The sequence below is a fragment of the Cryptomeria japonica genome, chromosome 8 (assembly GCF_030272615.1).
Source record: "Cryptomeria japonica chromosome 8, Sugi_1.0, whole genome shotgun sequence".
Taxonomy (NCBI): Eukaryota; Viridiplantae; Streptophyta; class Pinopsida; order Cupressales; family Cupressaceae; genus Cryptomeria; species Cryptomeria japonica.
In genome coordinates this window covers 100,467,590-100,493,523 of record NC_081412.1, presented here as the reverse complement: position 1 = coordinate 100,493,523, position 25,934 = coordinate 100,467,590, and positions in this window count along the sequence as shown.

The following is a 25,934-nucleotide window of genomic DNA, read 5'->3' as shown; positions in this document are numbered from 1 at the left end:
TGCTTTTCATCTTATAATTCAAGAAAATTCATATACCAATCAGATACCGATTCAGCCCCCCTCTCAGTATCTTTGGGAATCCTAACATTAATTCTGTAGTGCATGGAGATTTTTGGATAGCGTATGTCGAGCAGTGTAGCACATGGGCAGAAAAAATTGGGGAAAATAGGATCCGGTGATGATTTATGAGATGAAGAAAGATAGGTAGGTGTTGGCCAGTTTTTTCGGGATGGGTGTGATAGTTAGTATGCGTGTCTACTGTCGTTGTTTTGAGAAATTGTCTGATATGGGTTTTGATGTGGGATTTTTTTGATAGATAACTTGATTTAATTTTTAATATTTCAAGTTGATGTTGATTTGATGTTGACATGGATTTTATATGATGTGGAGTTTGATATGGATGTTTGATACAAACTTGATTTGATATTCATTGTTTCAAGTTGATATGAATGTGGGACTTGAGTTGTTTTTCAAGTTGATATGGTTGTGGAACTTGAGTTGTTTTTCAAGTTGATATGGATGTGGAACTTGAGTTGTTTTACAAGTTGATATGAGTGTGGAACTTGAGTTGTTTTACAAATTGATGTGAGTGTGGAACTTGAGTTGTTTTACAAGCTGATATGGCATATATTGATATGGATTTGATATGATGTGGAACTTGATTAGATTTTCAATGTTTCAAGTTGATATGAATTTGATTTTGATATGAATTGATTTGATGAGGAAACTGATATTGGACATGTGTTGTTTGTGACAGGAGTGGCTTGGGGTTGTGCAGTCGTGAGAGCGATTTCCGAGACTGTGGTTGTTGATACCACGATTAACATAGGCAAACAGGGATATTATTGAGAGGTGTGGACTATCCTCTTTGTTAGAGATGCCCCAGTATATCATTAACTGGGGTTTATTAACAACTTTGGCCGAGAGGTGGCATAGTGACACCAACACCTTTCATTTGGCAACAGGTGAGATCATAGTGACACCTGAGGATTGCTACTGAATTCTGTGGATTCCCATGGTAGGTGCACTTTTACCATATGAGAAAACTGAGGAAGGTGGGACAAAGGCTCTTCACTGGATTTTGTATGATGAGCATATTTGCAGGTATGAGATCCCATGGTAGGAGTTCATTGATTTGGATTATTCTCCTCTACCATCAGTGCTACCAGGATTCATAGGTGGCTTCTTATGTCCCGACCGTAGGTCGAAGGGACTGGCAATAGGATGGGGGTTGGTCTTGGAGGACATGGTGACATAAGGTCACCAATTTGCATGGTGGTCTGCTATGTTGGCCCACATATACAAGGATCTTCATCAAGTAGTTTACTTGGGATACAACAGTCTATCAGTCAGGGTCACGCTGCTACAGGTATGGGCGTGGGAGCATATTCCCGTAGCTAGGCCACTTGCTGACAAAGATGGGCTAGTTGGTCGCGCTTATGCATATGGATATAGAGGGATAGTTGTCCAGCGTAAGCTGGTAAAACTGGAGCATTGGAGGCAGGTGCTTGATGATATTGACACAGTCATCTGGAGATCGTATATGGATTGCGAGGTGTGGGCAGAGGATGGGATGGAGATGCCTTATGTCTACATGTCTCGATTTCTGATAGGGCAGATGCCTTTTGTTATTGAGATATTTCTGCACAGTCGAGTGTTGCAACAGTATGGATGACAACAGGGGATACCACAGGGAGCATGCTTGTATGCTCGACGGAGGTAGGATGTTCCAAAGTGGGGACCCACTATTGATAGCATGATGGTGGTTGAGGATTTCTTTCACCTAGCTGGCCAGATATGGGACTATGCCTATGGGATAGTGGATGCGGGGATGATAGATGAGTTTGCAGCATGCTTTGTTGCTCATGCTATGGCCAGGATATCGGATCCAGTTGAGATGATTCCCGCTTTTGATGATGATGAGGATGAGCAGCCTGAGAGGCTAGGAAGACGGGGAGAGGAGGGAGAGGAGCTGGATGAAGGAGGTGGGGATGGTGGAGGTAATGACAGTGGAGATGGTGGAGGAGGTGGCCGAGGTTGGCATGGGGATAGGGGGAGAATTGATTAGGGGAGGAGAGGGGATAGAAGTGGAGTTGGTGGTGACAGAGGGATACAGGTGGAGAAAGTTATGCGGCGGGCTGTGGAGGATAGAGGGAGGAGAGGTTTGGCTATTGGAGTTGGTGGTGAGGAGAGGGTAGGAGAGGTGATAGCAGTTGTGGGAGAGACAAATGATTTTAGATGGCTGACCCAGAGGAGGAGGTTAGATGTTTTACCCCCACCAATGCCGAGGATAGGGAGAGGGACAGGGGGTACCACTACACAAGTACCCCTCCAGATTTAGATTCCTAATCATGGGGAGGATTCTTAGATTAGGTCCTTACAGTTGTCAGTGCAACATCTGCAGACACAGCTACTGGTGTATCAATGGTAGATTACATAGCTGACCATTGAGTGGGATACAATTTTGGAGCGGTTGGGTCGAGCCGAGGCTCGAGTAGATAGCTTGGAGAGAGCGGTGGCAGGTGGGTCGATGAGAGACACCCTGAGGGAGTTGGCGTATACAACCAAGGAGGTTGAGTATTACCGACGGTATTATGAGGATGCAGTGCCAAGGGAGCGCAGAGTTCCTAGTTTCACAGCAACAAGATCCATTTGATCTAGGCAGACAAGGTCGAGGACAGAGTGTAGAGGCGTGACAAGGCCTACTCATTAGGATCCACCTGGGGATCATGGTCCTGGGACATATGCTGCGAGACCGTCACCCTCAGGAGATAGTCATACCTAAGAGACATTGTCTCTATTGTATTTGGATCATTTTGTTGTATTTTGGGACAAAAATGACATATTTTGTACTTGATAATTTTTGAGATATATATATATGACACCATTTGCTTTGATCCTCATGTGATGTGTTTCATGGATGATGCTTTCTATATGATTTTGATGCTTTTATGATGGTGATTAAATGGTTAGATATATGTATGTGATTTGATATTTGATGGATGATGGATGATGTATGAGATGTATCTTGAAAATGAGATGTATGATATTGATAATGATGTGAGATGTTTCTTGAAAATGAGATGTATGATATTGATAATGATGTGAGATGTATCTTCAAAATGAGATGTATGATATTGATAATGATGTGAGATGTATCTTGAAAATGATATGTATGATAATGATAATGATGTGAGATGTATTTTGAAAATGAGATGTATGATAATGATAATGATGTGAGATGTATCTTGAAAATGAGATGCATGATAATGATAATGATGTGAGATGTATCTTGAAAATGAGAAGTATGATATTGATATGCCACTATTTGTAAAATGAGATGCAACTAATTGTAAAATGATATGCAACTAATTGTAAAATGATATGCAACTAATTGATCATTCCTCGTTCTGCATTTTGTCATTCCTGTATAGTCACATATTTTGCTTTCTTTGTGTTGATCATCATTGAGCATTGATTTGTTGGGATATGTTGAAAATTTATACAATCATAATGGTATAATTAAACTATAATGACCTGAGAAAAAATTTACATGATTTTTTATTTTGAAAGATGGCACAAGCATCGAGGTATAATTGAACCAAGATGACCTGAGTACAGCTTGCGTATAAACATACAAGATTAAATTATTTGTATGCACAAAGTGGAATCATGTCTTCAGTGATATACTCTGAATCACATCTCAAGACAAGTATTTGCACAGTACAAGTGATCGCATCACAGACAAAAAACTAAAAAAATATTGCAGTCCCCATGACTTTCTATAGCTTGGTGCATTGTTGAGAAAATGTAGAGGATACAATAGTTCAAAAAAAAGTTCAAGTGCAAAAATAGTCAGAACTTCATGCTAGATGCAAACATTTGATACTTCAGAAAATAATCCATCATGTGTTGTGAGCCGTTTTAAGTGATCAATGTTTGTTCTTGTGATTCTTGATTTATTGTTGGATAGGATGCTCGGAGTCTGTTGCAAGGTTTGAATTAGGAAGAAATTTTGATAAATGTTTCCCCTATATAAAGTTACCTCCTAATGCAGATATGTATAGTGATTACCAAGCCATGGTGGGATATGATGAAATGATATTTGGATAAACTAGGATAGTGACTACGCTAAGTATGTCCTGGATAATGTGATAAAATGTTGGGCGATGGCTGATATTTGCATTACTGTGGATATAGAAGTTTGAGAGTATAGATAGATAGAGGAGTTGTCTTCTCACAATAGCGCTTGTTGCCAGGTTTTCACTAGTTGTTTTTATTGTACCTTTTTATTTTCTTTTTCTGATTTTTTGACTTTGTCATGCATTAGACTACTCAAGTGTAGTATTTCTTCAAATGGATGTTGTTAGTTAGTTCATCAAGCACATCTCCTTCTGAAGTTGTTAGCTGATAGGTGCCTGATCCATAGGCTGATATGATGACATAGGGACCTAACTAGTTAGGTTCAAACTTCCGTTTCTTTTCTTGATCCTATTGATTTCTAGGAATTTTTTTGAGTACTAGATCACCAATTTAAAAAATCCTAAGGATGACTTTGTGATTGTAGCTTCGGCACATGCATTGCTAATATGCTTTGAGGTGAGTGTAGGCTTGTTGTCACTTTTCATCTAGAAGTTCTAGCTCTTGCAGTCGGTTGACTTGATACTCTTCATCTAGAATGATGCCTTTCAAAGATACTCTAAGAGATGGGTTTTCTACCTCCAGGGGTAAAATTCCTTTTGATCCATACACCAATGAATATGGCGTAGCTCCTGTAGGTGTGCGGATGCTAGTTCTATATGCCCAAAGTGCTGGATTGAGTTGCACATGCTAGTCTTTGCATGCATCATTTATTGTTTTCTTGAGGATTTTCAATATGGTTTTGTTGGATGCCTCAAATTGACCATTCCCTTGGGGGTAGTAAGGTGTAGAGAAATGATTTTGGATCTTGAATTGGTCACATATTTCTCACACATCCTAGTTTTTGAAAGGTCGTCCATTATCTGTGATGATGGAACTTGGAATGCCATGTCTAGAGATCAGATAATTAAGAATGAAAGAAGCAATTTGTTTTCCAGTTACTGTGGTCATGGGAACCACCTCAATCCATTTGGTAAAATATTCTGTTGCAGTGATAATGAACTTATGTCCATTTGAAGATGAAGGGTGTATTTTACCCACTAAGTCCAGTCCCCACTGGCAAAAAGGCTAGGATGTTGTGAATGGTTGCAATTCCTATGCTGGTGCATGTATGAGATTGCCATGGATTTGGCATTTAGGACATTTCTTTGCAAAATGATAAGAGTCCTTTTCCATTGTCAGCTAGTAATATCCCATTCATAGAAGTTTTTTAGCAAGAGTAGGACCACTTGAATGTGTGCCACAGATACCTTTGTGAAGCTCTTGTAAAGCAGAGTCAGATTCATTATGATCAAGGCAATGAAGAAGAGTACCATCTAGACCTTGACAGTATAGAGTATCAGTAGTGAGAGTATAACAGGCAGCTTGGCAGATAAAGTTGCATTTTTTGTTTCGAGATAGGTCAATAGGTAGGGTATTGTTTTTGAGATAGTCATATATTGGTCCGTATAAGAAAGAGTTGGAACCGGTTAAGGCATAGATGACATGAGATGTGGAATGGTCATAGGCTGGGGAGAATAGTTTCTCTACCAAAAACTTGTAATGATTCTGTTACTCTAGGATTTATAGTAGTGAAGTGATAGTAGCCATTGCATTGGCTGCTCTGTTGTCCAACCTTGGTATTTGCTTGAAGGTGATGTGTACAAAATATTGTTTGAAATCATCCACCATTTGTTTATATAGTAGTAGTTTGTCATCTTTCATCTGATAGTCATTGTTGATCTGATTGATGACTAGTTGTGAATCTCCATAGACTTAATTCTATGATTATCCATTCCACGACCATTTTGATCCCTGTAACTAGTGCCTCATATTCAAAAATGTTATTTGTGCATGGAAACATGAGTCTATATGATCTTGTTATGGTGTGCCCATCAGGAGTGATGAACATAATGCTGGCACTTGAGCCATGTTGAGTGTAGGAACCATCAAAGTATAGGGTCCATTGCTTGGTGGAAATAACAAGAACATCCCTATCTAGAAATTCAATCTCCATTGGTTGTTTATCCGTTAATGGTGCATTGGCTAATTGATCTGCAATCACTTGTCCTTTGATAGCTCGTCGCTCTGTGTAATGGATATCAAATTTGTTGAGAATCATTACCCATTTAGCTAATCTACCAATGAGAGCTGCTTTGCTGAGTAAGTATTTTAGATGATCAATTTTTTTTATGAGCTTGATTGTATGAGCTAGCATGTAGTGTCAGAACTTTTGAGAAGCAAATACCACTGTTAGACAAGCCTTCTCAATGAATGTATAATTGAGCTCATATCCATTTAAAGTTTGATTGATGTAATAGATAGCTCATTCCTTTCCTTCTTGATTTTCTTGTGCTAACAATGCCCCCAGTGATATGTCTGTTGTTGATATGTATAGAATAAGTGGCTTCCCTGCTATGGGTGGTACTAGAACTAGCGGGTTCATTAGATATTGCTTGATTTGGTAGAATGATTCTGCACATTTGGCCTCCCATCTGAATGGTACATTCTTATGTAGCAAATGATTGAATGATATAATTTTATCTGCTAATTGAGCAATGAAACACCTGATTGACTGGAGCCGTCCTTGCAAGGATGTGAGTTGACTGATGTTCTTAGGTGGTGGCATCTCCATGATGGTTTGTACCTTTGCTGGATCTACTTCAATGTAGGTCCCAGAGACAACTGAGAGGGGGGGTGAATCAGTTGTCTAATAAATTCAAACCAAAAACTTATTAACCAACTTAATGTTTAATACTAGTAAATTAGTTAAGTATGTCGGTAAACAGTGTTAACAAAAAATTGCTATACCGATAAGAATTAATGCATGAAACATAAGCACAAAGTCATTCACAACATATGACACCAATATTTGTATGTGGAAACCCTGTAAGGGGAAAAACCACGGTGGGAAACTTTACCCACAATCAGATGATACTACTGTAGATAGTAAGTGTACAAAAGGGGTCTGCACATGCAGAAAGGCCAACAGCCTAGAGCTCACTGCTCAATCACAAATGGGAGTCACACTGACTACAGTTGGATGGTTAAATCCAATAAGAATGGACTACACAAAATAACATCTTCATATACTGGATTCAGTACTGGTGTAATGCTGATATGCTTCTACAAAAACCTAACTTCACCTTCAAATGATGTCTTCATGTATTCCTCTGCTTTATCTCGCATATACCCTTTCTTAAATATTTTTTGCATTCCACACTTGATCTTACAAATAAGATCTTACATTTATACCATACCCTAAGACCAATTTTAGTAGGTCGTCTCTACAAGATATTACAATAAAAACATTTTACAAACAATACAACATTCGATGCAATAACCAATTGAACATGTTGGCTTAATGCATTTACAACAATAATAAATCATCTCCATAGCGTGCCATGTTGATCTAGAAAAGATAAACCTGCCGGTGTAACCCTAGATAACCTGGACCTATTTGGCGGTAAAAGCAAATATGCAAATAAGAATATACCAATGATTATTACTTCAAAATAAAGTGTCCACATGATGTCTTCGACATTACCAAGTGTCTTCCATGTCATTTTAGGTACTGGTGAACATTATATCCTTTTGGTGAACCATATACCGGTAACTGTTGCACAGTTTACTATTTGCCGGTGAATGTTGCTGGATCTCCAAAGTAGGTGTATTTAGTAGGTGTTGACATCAATGACAAAACCATACCAAAATACCAACAATCTCCCCCTTTGGCATTGATGGCAACACAAGATGGAAAAACCATCAAAGTGCCAAAACAAAAATGCCAAGTGTAAAACCAACAATCTCCATTTCTCCCCCTAGGATTAACATGTGTTAATACAAAGATTTATTTTCAATACTAATCTCTCATACCAATCTCTTAAATGTGTTTTTCAAAATCTCTCCCAAAAAGATAATGTGTTTTTCCATAGATTTCTTTCCCCCTTTGACATCAAATGCCAAAGTCACAAAAAGTCAAGTTCATACAAAATACCAACCAATTCAATATACCAACTACTCCCCCTAAGAAGTAGCTTCCTCATCAAATACCATAATAAAAGATTTGTCCATTTAATTCTGTCGGTTGATGACAATTATCAACTGTCTAAGTCTCTACTAGTGGAGGGATGACTCCGAGCTGATCTCAGAGATACTCAAAAGTTTCCTTAGGCAAAGGTTTTGTGAAAATATCTGCAAGTTGTTCTTTAGTATTCACATAAACCAGTTTTATCTCCTTTTCTTCAACTTTTTCCCTTAGAAAATTCAGTTTGATAGAAACATGTTTTATTTTAGAATGTAATACTAGATTCTTAGATATATCAATTGCTGCAGTGTTATCACAATATATAGTAATAGGTTCCTTGCATTTTACCTTTATGTCTTTCAACATTTGCTTAAGTCAAAGTACCTGTGTACAATTTGTTGCTGCTGCAACATATTCTGATTCTGCTGTTGATAAAGATGTACAACTCTATTTCTTACTTAACCAAGAAACTAATCTCTTTCCAAGAAAGAATGCTCCTCTAGTGGTGCTTTTTCTATCATCCACATCTCCTACCCAATTTGCATCTATGTATGCATATAGATCAAAATATTCATCTTTAGGATACCATAATCCAAGATTTGTTGTGCCTTGTAAGTACTGGAAAATCCTTTTTACTGCTGATTCATGATTTTCCCTAGGATTACTCTGAAATCTAGAAACTATACATACTGCATTCATAATATCAGGTCTGGTTTGAGTCAAATATAGTAAACCTCCTATCATAGATTTGTATCTAGTTGGATTAATAGGTGTAGATTCATCCCTTTGAGATAATTTGTCATTTGTTGTCATAGGTGTGCTTACCGGTTTAGAGTTCTCCATCCCAAATTTCTTAAGTAGTTCTTTCAAGTACTTAGATTGACTCAAAAATATGCCTTTATTAGTCTGTAAAATCTGCAATCCTAAAAAGAATTTTATTTCTCCTATCATAGACATTTCAAATTCATGCTGTATTTCAAGAGAAAATTCTTTGCATAATTCATCTTCTCCTCCAAAGATTATATCATCAACAAATACTTCAATAATCAAGATGTCATCATTAGTTACTTTGTAATATAAATTGCTATCTGCATTTCCATTAGTAAAACCAATCTTTAAAAGATACTTATCCAATCTTGCATACCAAGCTCTTAGAGCTTGTTTTAATCCATAAAAATATTTTCTTAATCTGCAAACCATATCATTGTCATCTGTCAAGGAAAATCCATCAGGTTGTTCAATATAGACTTCCTCTTCAAGATCTCCATTCAAAAATGCACATTTGATAGCCATTTGATAAACTTTGTAATCCTTGTGAGCTGTAAAGGCCAAGAATAATCTAACTACCTTAATTCTAGCTACCGGTGCAAAGGTTTCATTGTAATCAACTCCTTCTTTTTGAGAATATCCCTTACACACTAGTCTTTCTTTATTTCTGACAACCTCACCATCTTCATTGAGTTTGTTTCTAAATACCCATTTGGTTCCAATTACATTTTTATTTTTAGGTCGGGGAACTAATGTCCAAGTATTATTTTTCTCAATTTGTCCTAATTCTTCTTCCATAGCTTTAATCCAAAATTTATCTTCACATGCCTCATTGACAGATAATGGTTCAATTTGAGAAATAAGACATACCTCTTCATTTGCCAATCTTCCTCTTGTCATGACTCCTTTAAATTTGCTTCCAATTATCTGATCTTCAGAATGATTTAGTCTTACATACTAGGGTGTCTTAGTCTATTGTTGTTCTTCATTTACTGTGGAATATTTTGATGATATCGGAGTAACTAGATCATCATTCTGTACCGGTGGATTTATTGTAGGTTCATTTGCCATAATTTTTGTTACCAGTTTAGAGTCTATATACCTTGAAGTTCCTCTAAATTGTTCATCAATCTTTACATTTGTACTCTCAACAATTTTCTGTAATCTTTTATTAAAACATCTATATGCTTTACTCTTAGATGAATAACCAAGAAATATTCCTTCATCACTTCTAGGATCAAACTTGCCAATATACTCATCTCTTCTAATATAACATTTACTTGCAAAAATTTTGAAATACTTACGAGTAGGAGTATTACTAAACCATAGTTCATGAGGGGTCTTACCAGTTTCACCTTTGATGTGAACTTTGTTGAATGTATAGACAACAGTGCTTACTACCTCTCTCCAGTACACATGTGGTAGATTTGCTTCTAATAACATACTTCTTGCTGCATCCAAAATAGTTTTGTTTTTCCTTTCAACAACTCCATTCTGTTGTGGTGTCCGGGGTGCTAATAACTGTCTTTTGATTCCATTTACTTCACAGAATGTATTAAAATCTTTAGATGCGAATTCTCCTCCTTGATCTGATCTTAAACATTTAATTTTCTTACTGGTTTCATTTTCAACCATTGCTTTGAATAGTTTGAACTTCCCAAGTGCTTCTGATTTTTCTCTGAGAAAAGTAACCCAACACATTCTAGAATAATCATCAATAATTAGCATGAAATATCTATCACCTTGTAAGCTTTTAGTTCTAGTTGGACCACATAAATTAGTGTGAATTAAATCAAGGGCATTATTGGATTTTTCTGGAATACTTTTGAAACTAGCTCTAACTTGTTTTCCAAATTGACATTCCTTACAAATTGTATTCTGAGGTTTCACAATTTTAGGTAGATCTCCAACTGCCTTAGAAGTACTGATTTTTACCATGCAATCAAAATTTACATGACATAGTCTTTTATGCTATAGCCAACTTTCATCTAAATGTGCAATTAAGCATGCCTTTTCACTGTTATTCAAATGAAAGATATTACCTCTAGTCTGATTACCAGTTGCAATTTCCAAACCAGTTCTATTCATGATTTTGCATTTTCCATTTTTAAATTGTAACTGAAAACCTTTCTCAACTAATTGATGAACACTTAAAATATTATGTTTTAATCCTTCAACATAGTAGACATTTTCAGTGTTATGTTTACCATCAAGAGATATTGAACCCTTACCTTTGATTGATCAAGCTTTGTCATCTCCGAATCTTACTAAACCTCCATTGTATTCTTGAAAGTTCAAGAATTTACCTTTGTCTCCAGTCATGTGATGTGAGCATCCCGAGTCAATAATCCATTCATCCTTTGATTCAACTTTAGCTGCTAGGGCTTGTTCTACTGATTGAGCAATAGGTACCGGTTGATCTTCTGTTATAGCAACAGAGACCCATCCATTGTCTGCTGGATCCTCATCAGAATCATCAGTCACACCTTCATCAACAATATAACAAGATTCATCTTTGTTTTTCTTAAATCTGTATCTCTGATATTCAGGATTAGGTTTGTATGTTCTTCTAGCTTCTTCTCTTAGTCTAGCATGTCTATCAGGGCATCTTGAAGCCATATGACCAATCTTATTGCAGTTAAAACATTTAAAGGGTGCTTTACCTTCATACTTACTTCCAATTGGGCCTTTTGGCATTTTTCTTGCAAATAGTGCTTCAAGTTCTTCAAGCTCTTCATTCTCCTTCCTGGTTTCTTCAAGTTCTCTTGCATAAAAGGCTCTCCAGTTTGATTTGTCAAAGGATGGAGCAGATGATGTTGATGCTTCGAAGGCCAAATCAGTTTTTATAGTAGTAACAAGACCAAATTCCTCAATTTCAAAAGTTGAAAGATTTCCAATCAATGTATCCCTAGTTACTGATGTATTAGGTATTGTTCTCAACTCATTTATAGTAGTAACCTTCATTTTATATGCCGGTGGCAAACCTCTTAAGATTTTTGAAACAATCTCATCTTCACTCAAGGTTCCTCCACAACATTTGATACCCAAAACAATTTCATTTACACTTTCCATAAAAGCAGAAATCCTTTCATCTTATTCCATTTTCAGATGTTCATACCTGACTCAGAAGCTTTCAAGTTTTGCAATTTTGACTATGGAATCCCCTTCATTCAGTGTTTCCAAATGATCCCAAATAGCTTTTGCAGTGGACCTATCTGATAATCCCATGATTTGTTGATCTGATAATGCACTCAAGAGTGCTTCTCTTGCTTTGCAATCATTTTCTTCATCTTTAGCTAAAGTAGTAGGAGCAGTCTGACCAGCTACAGCAGTAGTATAACCATTCTTAGTAACTTCTTAGACGTCTTTACCAATGCAATTCAGATGTGTCTCCATTCTGATTTTCCATATCCCATAGTTGGTTCCATCAAGTTTAGGACTATCCTTTCTGAAATAATTAGTAGACATTGGATCTCCTCAAGTTGTTAAACTTCTGCAAAAAGAGGACTAGGCTCTGATACCAATTGTAGGTCCCGAAGACAACTAAGAGGGGGGGTGAATCAGTTGTCTAATAAGTTCAAACCAAAAACTTATTAACCAACTTAATGTTTAATACCAGTAAATCAGTTAAGTATGCCGGTAAACAGTGTTAATAGAAAATTGCTATACTGGTAAGAATTAATGCATGAAACATAAGCACAAAGTCATTCACAACATATGACACCAATATTTGTGCGTGGAAACCCTGTAAGGGGAAAAAATATGGTGGGAAACCTTACCCACAATCAGATGATACTACTGGAGATAGTAAGTGTACAAAAGGGGTCTGTACATGTAGAAAGGCCAACAGCCTAGAGCTCACTGCTCAATCACAAATGGGAGTCACACTGACTATAGTTGGATGGTTAAATCCAATAAGAATGTACTACACAAAATAACATCTTCATATGCTGGATTCAATACCAGTGTAATGTTGATATGCTTCTACAAAAACCTAACTTCACCTTCAAATGATGTCTTCATGTATTCCTCTACTTTATCTTGCATATACCCTTTCTTAAATCTTTTTCACATTCCACACTTGATCTTACAAATAAGATCTTACATTTATACCATACCCTAAGACCAATTTTAGTAGGTCGGCTCTACAAGATATTACAATAAAAACATTTTAAAAACAATACAATATTTGATGCAATAACTGATTGAAAATGTCGGCTTAATGAATTTACAACAATAATAAATCATCTCCATAGCGTGCCATGCTGATCTAGAAAAGACAAACCTGTTGGTGTAACCCTAGATAACCTGGACCTATTTGCTAGTAAAAGCAAATATGCAAATAAGAATATACCAATGATTATTACTTCAAAATAAAGTGTCCACATGATGTCTTCGATATTACCAAGTGTCTTCCATGTCATTTTAGGTACCGGTGAACATTATATCCTGCCAGTGAACCATATACCGGTAACTGTTGCACAGTTTACTATTTGTCGGTGAATGCTGCTGGATCTCCAAAGTAGGTATATTTTGTAGGTGTTGACATTAATGACAAAACCATACCAAAATACCAACATTCAATGCCTTTTTCTGAGACAATGTAGCCCAATAATTTTCCTAATGTAACCTTGAAGACACACTTCTTAGGGTTGAGCCTGACTTGAAATTTTTCCAATTTGTCAAAAATCTTTTCTAAGATGCTGAGATGTTCTACTTGGTTAAATGACTTAGCTAGTAAATCATCCACATAGACCTCCATGAAGGTATGCATCATGTCATGAAAGATTGTTGTCGTTGCTCATTGATAAGTTGCCCCAACATTCTTTAAGCCAAATGACATGACATTCCGATAGTATGTTCCCCAAGGATAGGTAAATGCTATTTTATCTTGATCCTCTGGAGCTATCATGATTTGATTATAGCTGAAAAAACTGTCCATTAGTGATAGCATTGCATGGCTTGCTGTGAGGTCTACAATTATGTCAATACTAGGCAAAGGAAAGTCATCCTTTGGACAAGCATTGTTGACATCTCTAAAATCAGTGCATATCATAATGCTACCATCTGGTTTTGAAACTGGCACAATGTTGGATATCCATTCAGCATAGTCGATAGGTCGAATAAATCTGATGTCTAATAGTTTCTTTAGCTCAACTTTGACCATGAGTGCTACATGTGGATTCATTTTTCTCAATTTTTTCTTAATTGGCTTGGCTCCCGGAGCAATGGATAAGTGATGCATGATTAAGTGTGGATCAATCCCAGGTATATCTACATATGACCAAGAAAAATTGATTTTCTTTTCTTTGAAAAATTGGATAAACTTTGATCTTTCTTCCTCTGTCAAAGATTTTGCTAGGTGTATGTTTTTGGCTGCTTCTGTTCTACCAATGTTGATTGATTAAGTAGGCTCAATCAATATGGGTGGTCACTCCTGATAATGTTCAGGAAGAGTGTCAAGTCTCCCATCTTTGGGTACCTTAAAAAGGTTTTCACTTGCAGATGCATCCTTTATTTTTACTTTTTTGTGATCTAGTGTTGCCATTGACTAGTTTTTAGCTGTAAGAGACTTGGCACTCCCCTGATTGCAGATGTCGTTACTTTGTTCACTGGTAGAGTCTGTTTTTGGGTTGACGATACACAAGTAATGGATAATAGAATCATCATTTGGGAAAATTGGCATGTCATGATTTTCAGGTTCGTCCCAGTCTATGAGGACAGGAAAGATAAGTGGTAAAGAGTCATTGGGTGGGTCAAGTTTAGCTGCTGTAAGTGTCAGGATGGAGGTATCATCGTGGTTGGCTGAGATATTAAATAAATTAATGATTTTGTCAAGGCCTTCGATGGTATCATCTTCTATGTAAACTTACTCGTAATGTCGCTGCTCATTTTCCTTGGTGTCATAGATATTCTGTGGACCAAATTCAAGTATTCTAGGCTCTGTGCCTTGTTCTTCTCAAGAAATGGGTGTATGACTATCATTTGCAACAATATCTCCAGTAACATTGGAACAACTGCCCCATTCATATTCATTTGAATCAGTTTCCAAGGTATTATCCTAGATTCTTGTAGTGTTGTGGGTGAAAATAGGTCTTTGATGATTGATACGAGTCTGATAGTTTTCTCTAATTTTGTATCAAATCCTACTTCTACTCTTTGCATTTGTTCATATACTGTCTCTCCTTAGGGAGTAATGATGTTACCAGGGAGTTATTCTTCTTTGTTTGAAACTGGGTCTTGAACATGATGTACTTTTGCACAAGGTTCTTCTGTCTTTTGATTGACTGATTTCTCTTGATGTTTCTTTTTTTTTTGGTATTCACATTCCTTGCATATTGTCTATGCTGATTCAAATAGTGCCTCCTGCCATGAGTCCTCCTTGTATTTCTTCTTTGCCTTCCACTGAGGTTTTTGGTATTTGCTTGGTGTCTTCCTTGGTGGTAGAGTGTGTTCATAGCCCAATCCTATTTTGTCTTTACAAACTTGGGAAGGAGGATCTAATGGTTCTGTGATGCCTTCTTGACGCTTGCTGATAGGTCCTTTGCCATTGTATCCTATTTTTTGCATGATCAAGTAGCCTTTTCCATATAGCTATGCTGGTATAACTACTTCCATAGTAGTTGCTCTGTCCTCTTCCTCATCTTTGTATAGCCAACTAAGGATGTCCTTTTCTTCTGATTCATGTGCTAGTGTGCCTAGTTGAATGAATTTGCCATTAAACTTGGTGATGGGCTGCGTTGCTTGATGTGTTGATACTGAAGGTAACCCATGAGATTTAGGTGATGCTAGTAAGTTGGTGAGACACAGGGGTTCCCAAGAGTATTCTCCCATACCTTGTTCTTTGATTTTCATTTTCTGTTTGAAATCCATACATAGCAATTTAGACTTTTCTTGATGAAGATCTGGTGCTGGGGAAATTTGTTTTTCTCTATTATGTGGAACTAAACTATCATGGGCTGCCCCCATAGCATTGCAATGTTGAAAAGGGTTATGATTTACTGATATAGAAATCTCCTCTCCATTGTAGGGGAACTTAACACACTGGTGATAAGTAAAAGGTACTGCTTGCATTTCATGTATCCAAGGTCGACCTAATAAGATATTATATGTGAGGTCTATGTCTAAGACTTGGCACATAGTGTCCTTTTGTATTGGTCCCACTTGAATTGGCAACACCACTATTCCTTTGGATGATCTTTCTTCATCATCATATGCTTTGATAGTGATGTTTTTGCATGGATCAATAGACTTCTCAAAGAAGCCTAATGCACGGATAAGTTTTAAGGTACAGATATTGAGTCCAACTCCTCCATCTATTAATACTCTTTTGACTCGATGTTTGTAGATCAAGACTTCAATATGGAGTGGAGTATTGTGTGGATGGCTTAATGAAATATTATCCTATTTAGAAAAGGTGAGATTATGAGGCCCTTTCATGTGAGCCACCATAGCTTGGAATTTGTCAGTATCCAAATCCCGGGGTACATTTGTTTCCAATAGTGCTTGTTCCAAGATGTCCTTGTGTTTTGGTGAAAGTTTCAGCAACTCAAGTATAGATATTTGAGTAGGAGTTTTGCGTAGTTGACTGACCAGGTCATATTGAATCTTGGGTATGGTGCTTGCTGCCGACGTATGTCCCTTCAAGACATATTTTTGAGCTCTGTTGGTTACATTGATTGATTCATGTTCGTTTTTTCTCTTGATTGTAATAACATTTACTTGATTATCCTCAATCGATATATGATTGATGGTTTTATTGTATATGTGATTGATACGAGCTCCACATGTATCTTTTGAGGTTGAAGCTCCATCCTTATTGTAGTTTGGAAGAGGATTCTTAAAGGCACCATGGTCACCATTTGTCTTGAGACCATCGACTGTTAAATTGCCTCTATCAATCATGTCTTGAACAATGTTTTTTCAGCCTCATGCAATCATTTGTTTGATGTCCTTTGTTTCGGTGAAAATCACAAAAGTGTGAGTCATTCCACTAGGGTGGTTTGATTTGTGGTTCAAAGTTGTTTATTGCTGGTAAGGAGATAATTTTGTTTTCCAGGAGCTCTCTGAATGCGGACTCAAATGACTGCCCTAATGGTGTGTAGATGCATTTTGGAAAGTTGTTGGTGTTCCCTCATGAGTTTGTATTAGGTCCTCGATTGGTGTTATTGTCTTGGGTATTGTTGGTGTTGTTGAGATGATCTTGATTGGTAGTTGGTGCATAAGTGTTAGTACCTTGGTTAGTACCCTTTTGATTCTTGGTAGTATGAGGATTTCCTGATAAAGCTAACACTAGTTGTTTGGACCTCACATCATTAGCTTCATTTCCTCCTTCATTTCCAGCGTTTTTGTTTCTGGTCCAGAACCTAGATTTGTCTAAGTTTTTGTTGTTTTGGTTATTGTAATTAGAGTTGGATGAATTCATCCCTTCTTTGAAAAATTTCAATGTTCCTTTCTTGACACATGCCTCCTCTACTTGGATGCCATTTTCAATCAATTTAGCAATAGATGGTATGCATTGGAGTTTGAGTATGTAGCTCATATCACTATTCAAATTGTTAAAAATTTCCATCTTTTCCTTTTCAGGCACATCTTGAGGATATCTTGAGACCATTCGTCACCAATGTTGAAGGAACACCATGAATATTTTGTTGTTTTTCTGTTTGGTGTTGCAGACATCTAGCATGGTGATGGCATGTTGAATGTTGTAGGAATATTGAGTGATAAATTTGTTGACTAATTCATCAAAGGATCTGACAGGAGGTGTGATTTTGGATAACCATTCCATTGTTTACCCTCCCAAGCTTCTTGGGAATAATCTCATTAAATAAGTGTCATCGTGGGAAAATTCTAGGCTCATGATACAGAATTACCAGCCATGATCATGAGGATTGCTTTGCCCATCATATTTGTCAAATTTGGGAATGTTTGAATTTGGGGGAAAAGGTACCATGTTTAACCTCCTGTAAAAAGGATAAGGACAAATTTCATTCAAGGAATACCATACTATTGATCCTTGTTGCATGTCTTTCATCTATTTTTGCAGCATTTGTATTTGCTGTGTAAGAGAAACCAAGGATGCATTCATTTTCTGAGGGAAGAGTTCTTCCCTCACATTGTTTCTAGTTTGGAATGGCGTGTGTAGTAGCATGTTTTTCTCAAGGATGTTTTGCTTGGGTAAATTCTGCTCAGGTAAGTTTTGCTCAGGTATGTTTTGTTCAGGGTCACATGCTTCCTCCTCTCTTTGTCATTCTTGATAAGCATAATGTTGAGACCTTCTTCTAAATATGTCAGTATCGAAGTATTCAAGGAGTTTAACTCCTTTTCTTGTGAGCATGAGTAGGTATTTTTCTTTATCGGTTTCCATGAGTTTTTCCACAAGTTTTTGAAATGAAGCACTTTCTTGAAACTCTTGCAGGAGTTCCTCAGAAATTTCTATGTCTTCTAGATTTGGATATTCAAAAGGATTTGATAATCTTCGACCCATGCTAGACTTTGGTTGTGGTTTGCTTTGTTTGTTTCGTTGAGAGCGAGTAACAACAGGCATCTAGTAGAAACTTTCTGTGACAAAGGGAACGAACTCCTCTTCGATGTTTTGCTCAGGGGTTGGTGGTTCAAATCAAAGTATATTGTAAGTGATGCACACTTCGGGGAAGAAATATGGATTGATCTTTCCTCCTTGATTTAGGCATTGACTGAATGCTGATTTTTGACAAAATGCTCTACTCCTCAATGGTTCCTTGTCAAATTCGTTTGTTTTGTCTTGAAGATACAAGTGCATATGATGGAGGAATTTTCGATGAGATTTGAAGAGTTGGTGATTGATGTATAAAAATTTATTCCATTTGGCAAGTTTCAGAGAATTGGGTTGTTGTTTCCTCAACTTAGTGTTATGACAAATACTCTTTCTTCTCAAAATATGAGGATTAGTCATGCACAAATGATCAATGGTTTCCTTTGATTTGTTTTGGATTCAAGATATCTTGTTTGGAAACTTAAGTTTTACTTTATCAAATGAAGGTTTAGATGCCCCCTCATGACAAAGCATGTCAAATAATATGGAATAAGAGCTTTCCCAATATGGAAACTCGATTTGACAACTTTGACTTTAAAACAAGTATGTTTTTGGATAAAAATCCGTTTGATTTAAGGACCTTTTGATACATGTGATGGTGTTTCCTGATTTTTATAGGAGAGATGTGTTTTATCTCTTGACTAGTTTTTGGATTTTGACAACTTTGTTTTAAGAAAAAATTACTTTTGGAGTAGTTTTGATACTCTGATTTCGATTTTCTGTCTGATGGAGTTCAAGTGAGGAAACAGGGCTTCCTAAATTGTTTTCAAAATTTTCAAAAATAGTTTATGTTTTGCCCCCTGTTTTCTCAGTTTTGACTATGCGCTAAGCTAGAAACCCAATGAGCTACCAAATTTTCACAAAGCGCTAGAAAATGGTATCCATGCGCTAAGCTGCCTTTCTGACGCACTAACTTGATCTACTTGATTTTGGTCTAGTTTGAAAGTGTAGCGTTGTAAAATTGCGACACTTGCAATTTCGACTACATTTGGGTCTTCACGATGGCAGCGCAATGTTGAACCTGAATGGAGACCCCGAAACTTGTTTACGACATCAAAAATTGCATCTTTCTGTACCTTGGCCTGATCCTCCTTGCACCCTATTGTCCTGGGAGGTGGGACCATGGCGCCCAACGCCCTAGTCCCTGGCCCTATTTTGGGCCTAGTCTCTTGTTGGGCATCGGGTCTTCAAGTTTGCAATTTGGAAACTAATGCTCCTAGGTCGGCCTAAGGTCAGAAAAATCAGTCTCCTAACCCTAATTGACAAGTATATAAACTACATTTCCCCTCCCAGAAAGGGGAGGAAAAACATATGTGTGCAAGAGGCGGAAGCGATAGGCAAACATTCAAACATTCAAGCATTCAAGCATTCCTTCGAGCAATTGAGCATTCTAAGTCTCCATTCAAGGCTAGGTGTTGCATTCAAGACAAGGATTCAACTATTGAAGAGGAGATCACCTACAACATACAACATACAACATCATTACACCTTCGCATGTAAGAATACAAACATTCTTACAACAAGGTATCAGTACTTGATTACATGACAAACATATACATTTACAGCATTCTCATTTCTTGGTTAATTCCAAAACTGGGGTTTGACCTGAAGGCAAACCCCTAATCCCTAACCCCCCAATCATTGTCTCTTTTCTTGTGTGTAGGTTGCAAGTATGCAGCTATAATTGAAGATCTGGAATCCTTGTGCAGAGATGAATAGATCCCCCTTCGTTTCGCGGATTTTTCGGAGGATCGTGTGCACTCCGGGCGTCATCGTCCTGTCAAATTTCACTCAAACTTGCAGGACAGCATCGTCTCGACATTTTGCTGCTAATTTCAGGTCCGTAGCTTCATCCCGTGTCCCTATCTCCATCTACAAGCGAATCTTTCTTACTTTTACATACACTCCTAGTTCAATCCTTCTATCTACATTCTTTACAAAAGAGGGTATCCTTGCTATCTCAACCCTTGAAACTCATTTAGAATTCAATCTTGCATTGTGTGGGATTGGATCTTGTGAGTTTCAACCCCTCTTTTGATTGTAAAGTCTCTCCTAAGTGAAAATCGTCAATCCTAGTGACCTCCTTTCTCTCTCCTTGGAGTGGGGGAACACCTGGGGTTCAATTTTCCGCTTTACATTTTGGTGAACCCAACATGAACATCTTAATTCTGATTATTCATGGTTAGATCTGAAAAAAAAAAAATTTGCTTCCTTAATTACATTTCCATGTTTGATCTTTTGCAAATTTTAGAGGTTAATTGCATAAAAAACTCTAAATTTTCTTTTTAGTAATTGAGCTTGTGAAATGTTTAATTGTTAATGCTTATTTCAGATCTACCCTTCTATTGCAAATTGTCAAATCATATTTGTGCTTTAATTCTGAAAATTAAGTGGTTAAGTGTCAAAACCCTAATTTTTAAAACCCTCTTGATTCAACCTTTGACCGATGATTTCACTGATCAAAACACCTCCAAATCGGTTGTAACTTTGGATTCCACAACAAAATCATAATATCTCTCATCCCTGAAAATTTTGAAAAAAAGTTGCGAGGACCGTGTGCACCCCGAGCGCCATCGTCCCCGACATTTTTTCTGAAATTTTGGGAGCTAGATCTTACTATGTTTTTCTGCTAGAATACCTGCTCCCTAAATGTAAAGCGGAAAATCAAGCCCTAGGTGTTCCCCCACTCCAAGGAGAGAGAAAGGAGGTCACTAGGATTGACGATTTTCACTTAGGAGAGACTTTACATTCAAAAGAGGGGTTGAAACTCACAAGATCCAATCCCACACAATGCAAGATTGAATTCTAAATGAGTTTCAAGGGTTGAGACAGCAAGGATACCCTCTTTTGTAAAGAATGTAGATAGAAGGATTGAACTAGGAATGTATGTAAAAGTAAGAAAGATTCGCTTGTAGATGGAGATAGGGACATGGGATGAAGCTACGGACCTAAAATTAGTAGTAAAATGTTGAGATGATGTTGTCCTGCAAGTTTGAGCGAAAGTTGACAGGACGATGGCGCTCAGAGTGCACATGGTCCTCCAAAAAATCCGCGAAACGAAGGGGGATCTGTTCATCTCTGCACAAGGATTCCAGATCTTCAATTATAGCTGCGTACCTACAACCTACATATAGAAAAGAGAGGATGATTGGGGGGTTAGGGATTAGGGGTTTGCCTTTAGGTCAAACCCTGGTTTTGGAATTAACCAAGAAATGAGAAAGCTGTAAATGTAAATGTTTGTCATGTAATCAAGTACTGATACCTTGTTGTAAGAATGTTTGTATTCTTACATGCGAAGGTGTAATGATGTTGTATGTTGTATGTTGTATGTTGATCTCCTCTTCAATAGTTGAATCCTTGTCTTGAATGCAACACCTAGCCTTGAATGGAAACTTGGAATGCTCAATTGCTTGAAGGAATGCTTGAATGCTTGAATGTTTGAATGTTTGCCTATCGCTTTCGCATCTTGCATACGTATGTTTTTCCTCCCCTTTCTGGGAGGGGAAATGTAGTTTATATACTTGTCAATTAGGGTTAGGAGGCTGACTTTTCCGACCTTAGGCTGACCTAGGAGCATTATTTTCCAAATTGCAAACTTGAAGAGCCGATGCCCAACAAGAGACCGAGCCCAAAATAGGGCCAGGGACCAGGGTGCTGGGCACCATGGTCCTGAGGGACCAGGGTGCTGGGCACCATGGTCCTGAAGGACCACGGCGCTGGGCGCCATGGTCCCACCTCCCGAGACAGCAGGGTGCAAGGAGGATCAGGCCAAGGTGCAGAAAGATGCAGTTTTTGATATCATAAACAGGTTTCGGGGTCTCCATTCAAGTTCAACGTTGCACCGCCATCGTGAAGACCCAAATGCAGTCGAAATTGCAAGTGTCACAATTTTACGATGCTACATTTAGCCCCCACTTTAGTGGGAGTATAAGTGTACGCCCATACTTCTGGTAAAGTATAAGGAAACAACATTGAAAGACTTTCACCACATCAAGGAGGCAAGATACACCAAGCCCCCAGTGGACTAAGGATCTTATGACTTCGATTGACAAAGTAAAAGGGAAGATCATGAGGGAGAACCATGACTGTCAATAGTAAGGTTCCCTCACTATGAGTCATGCAAGAAAAATACCATAAATTTTCAAGGCAAAGCTAAGTTCGCCAAGAAATTTTCAAGTATCTTGAAGAGATATGAGCAGAGTGTATGCCCCCTACGTTAAAGTGATCACACACACCTCATCGGGGGTGATTGCTTTAAGGTAGTGATAGACATAAGAAATGAGAAGGGAAAGGAGCACGTTATCACAAAGATTTAGCCCCCAAGTGTGAGATAAACCCAAGGATAATAGATACAAAACACAAAGCACGAGGTGACTTCGCTTTCCTTGGGGTCTGTATGCTGTATGATAATTCATGTATATCATATGTATGTATGCATAATTGTTCTTCATTCCCCAATCAATGAAGGTCACCTAGAAGTATATTTAGTAGTGATGATGATCTCACTTCAACTAAATCATCTTCTACTTCTATCAACTCTCATTCCCCTCATAAGGAAATCTTGGCAATGAACAAATCTCTTTATGACTCCCCTCAAATTTCTAAATCCACTTATGAATCTTTATCTCCTATTCATCATAAAGTCCTTTCCTCCAGGGATAAGGCTCTAATAAATTACACTCATCCCTCTTCTAAGATTTCTTGTGACTTTTCTTCTTCAATTTTTATCATTTTATACATGTTTTTTTATCTCACTTATAGTTGAGCATTTAGCATGTCATATTCAAATACCTCATTTCATCTATCATGTCTTTAAATAACATTAATGGGTATTATGTTAAAATGTGTAGGGGAAAAAGAGAGAATAGGCTAACATGCCCTAATCCTACCTTTTGACACACATTGCGGAATACGAAAGAGCCTAGAGGTATCACACAATTGGCTACTTCTTTTTGTGGAAGAGAGAGCCACGGGCTACCTATTAGGGTTTCTATTCCTTTGTTGTAATTGAAAGATAAAATGATGCAAGTTCAATTCCTAACCCTAAAGTGCAAGTATGAACTAATAACAAGATTGCAGAATTGAGATTAAACAATGGAAAGCTGTAAACACAAGGACAAGGCAAGAATGCAGATGCGTACCTAGAGTTAAAATCTGAGTGAAAATGTTCGGGATGGGGGCGTAGGCGCCACTGTCCTGATTCTACTGCTGAAACTATTGTTTTGCAACCTAAAAAGTTGTCAGAAATGCTGAAACTTGCTATCTGACAGAGGGACCAAGGTGCCCAGCACCCCTGTCCTAGCAGGACCAGGGTGCTCCACGCCCCTGTCCTAGTCTTTTGCCCTGAAATTTGTTGTGTAGCTTAGTTTGTGTCTGCTTCTGTCGGATCTGCAACTTGCGGCGTCGTTCGAATCCTGAAATCTGCACTTATATCTGAAAAGGTATGGTGGGCGGCTATATAGGGTTTTGCCTTAGTCAAACCCCCGCTTTGGTGATTTCCACCTCCATGAATAGCCAAGTTGTATTGTAAAAGTAGTGTGTGTGTAGACCTTGTGTGTGTGCAAGATCCCAACCCCAAGGGAGGGGTACAAGCCAATCTTCAGTCGGTGATCCCCTATTGCTCTTCAATGTCTTCAAAGCCCTAAATGGATGAATGAAATTGATGAATGCTTGATGGATGGATGTTGAATGTTGTTGAAGTCTTCAAAGATCTACTCTTTCACTGCGTAGAAGGCCCCTGAAACCAAAATTCCCATCCTTTCAAATGAAGAAAGAGAGCTCTTATATATGAAACCCTAGGTCTTAATTTCAACTTTTGGCCGACCTAGAGATTGAATCTCCCACCAATTTCTTGGGGTTAAGCTTTATTTTATGATTGGATTGCGCTCCTAAAATTTCAGGAAAAATGTCCGGGACTGTGTGCACTCCAGGTGCCATGGTCCCGACAACTCTTCACCAAATTTTCAGGGCCGTTAGATATGATGATTTTAGAGAAAATCCTGAAGTTACAGCTGATTTCAAGATGTTTTGACCCCTGAAATCAAGCCCTCAAGTTCAAAATGGGACCTAATTAGGGTTTTTGATTAAATGATGTATTGGAGGAATAAAATAAAAGGGGCACACTTTAATGAAAAGGGCCCAACTTTATGATATGGGAGATGATAAAAATAGAACCTTAGACCTAATTAAGTGCTAAAGGGGAAATGCAATGCAAAATGCAAAATGCGTCAAGGCGGGTGCTAAACCAAGTGTGAAATTGTACCACCCTAGCAAGTGCGTACAATTTACGACGCTACATTTAGCCCCCACTTTAGCGGTCATATGAACACTACGTGCATATGCAAGCTAAAGTACAAAAAAGTAAACATTATTTGAAAAAGGATATATCCATAAGTTTGTCGAATGAAGCCCCCAATGGTATTTGCAGTACACAGTTAGGAACCACACCCTACAAAACATACGTTAGATCACAAAATCACCTAATGCTTACTAAGGAAGGTGATGAAAATTTGAGGGTAGCTATATGCCCCCCTTGTTTCGGCTTGCTAATTTTAGTGAGTTGAAACAGGGTATCATGTTTACCACTTCGAATTGTTAAAGAATATTGATGACAAATGCTCACAAGAAGATTTGATATGAGATCAAAAACTAATGGAGAATCATTTGGTAAGAAAGAGGACTAAATCTCAATTCCAACACAACAAAGAGTGTGAGGAAAAAGAGAGACTAGGCTAACATGCCCTAATCCTACCTTTTGACACACATTGCAGAATACAAAAGAGCCTAGAGGTATCACACAATTGGCTACTTCTTTTTGTGGAAGAGAGAGCCACGGGCTACCTATTAGGGTTTCTATTCCTTTGTTGTAATTGAAAGATAAAATGATGCAAGTTCAATTCCTAACCCTAAAGTGTAAGTATGAACTAATAACAAGATTGCAGAATTGAGATTAAACAATGGAAAGCTGTAAACACAAGGACAAGGCAAGAAAGAAGATGCATACCCAGAGTTAAAATTTGAGTGAAAATGTTCGGGACGGGGGCGCATGCGCCACTGTCCTGATTCTGCTCCTGAAACTGTTGTTTTGCAACCTAAAAAGCTGTCGGAAATGCTGAAACTTGCTGTCTGAGAGAGGGACCAGGTCTTGGCAAGACCAGGCGCCCCATGCCCCTGTCCTGGTCTTTTGCCCTGAAATTTGGTGTGTAGCTCAGTTTCTGTCTACTTCTGTCGGATCTACAACTTGCGGCGTCGTCCGAATCCTGAAATCTGCACTTATATCTAAAAAGGTATGGTGGGCTATAGTAAGATCTTGATCCAGGAAATCCATTTAGGGAGTAGGTATTCTAGCAGAAAAACACAGTAAGATCTAGCTCCCGAAATTTCAGAAAAAATGTCGGGGACGATGGCGCTCGGGGTGCACACGGTCCTCGCAACTTTTTTTCAGAA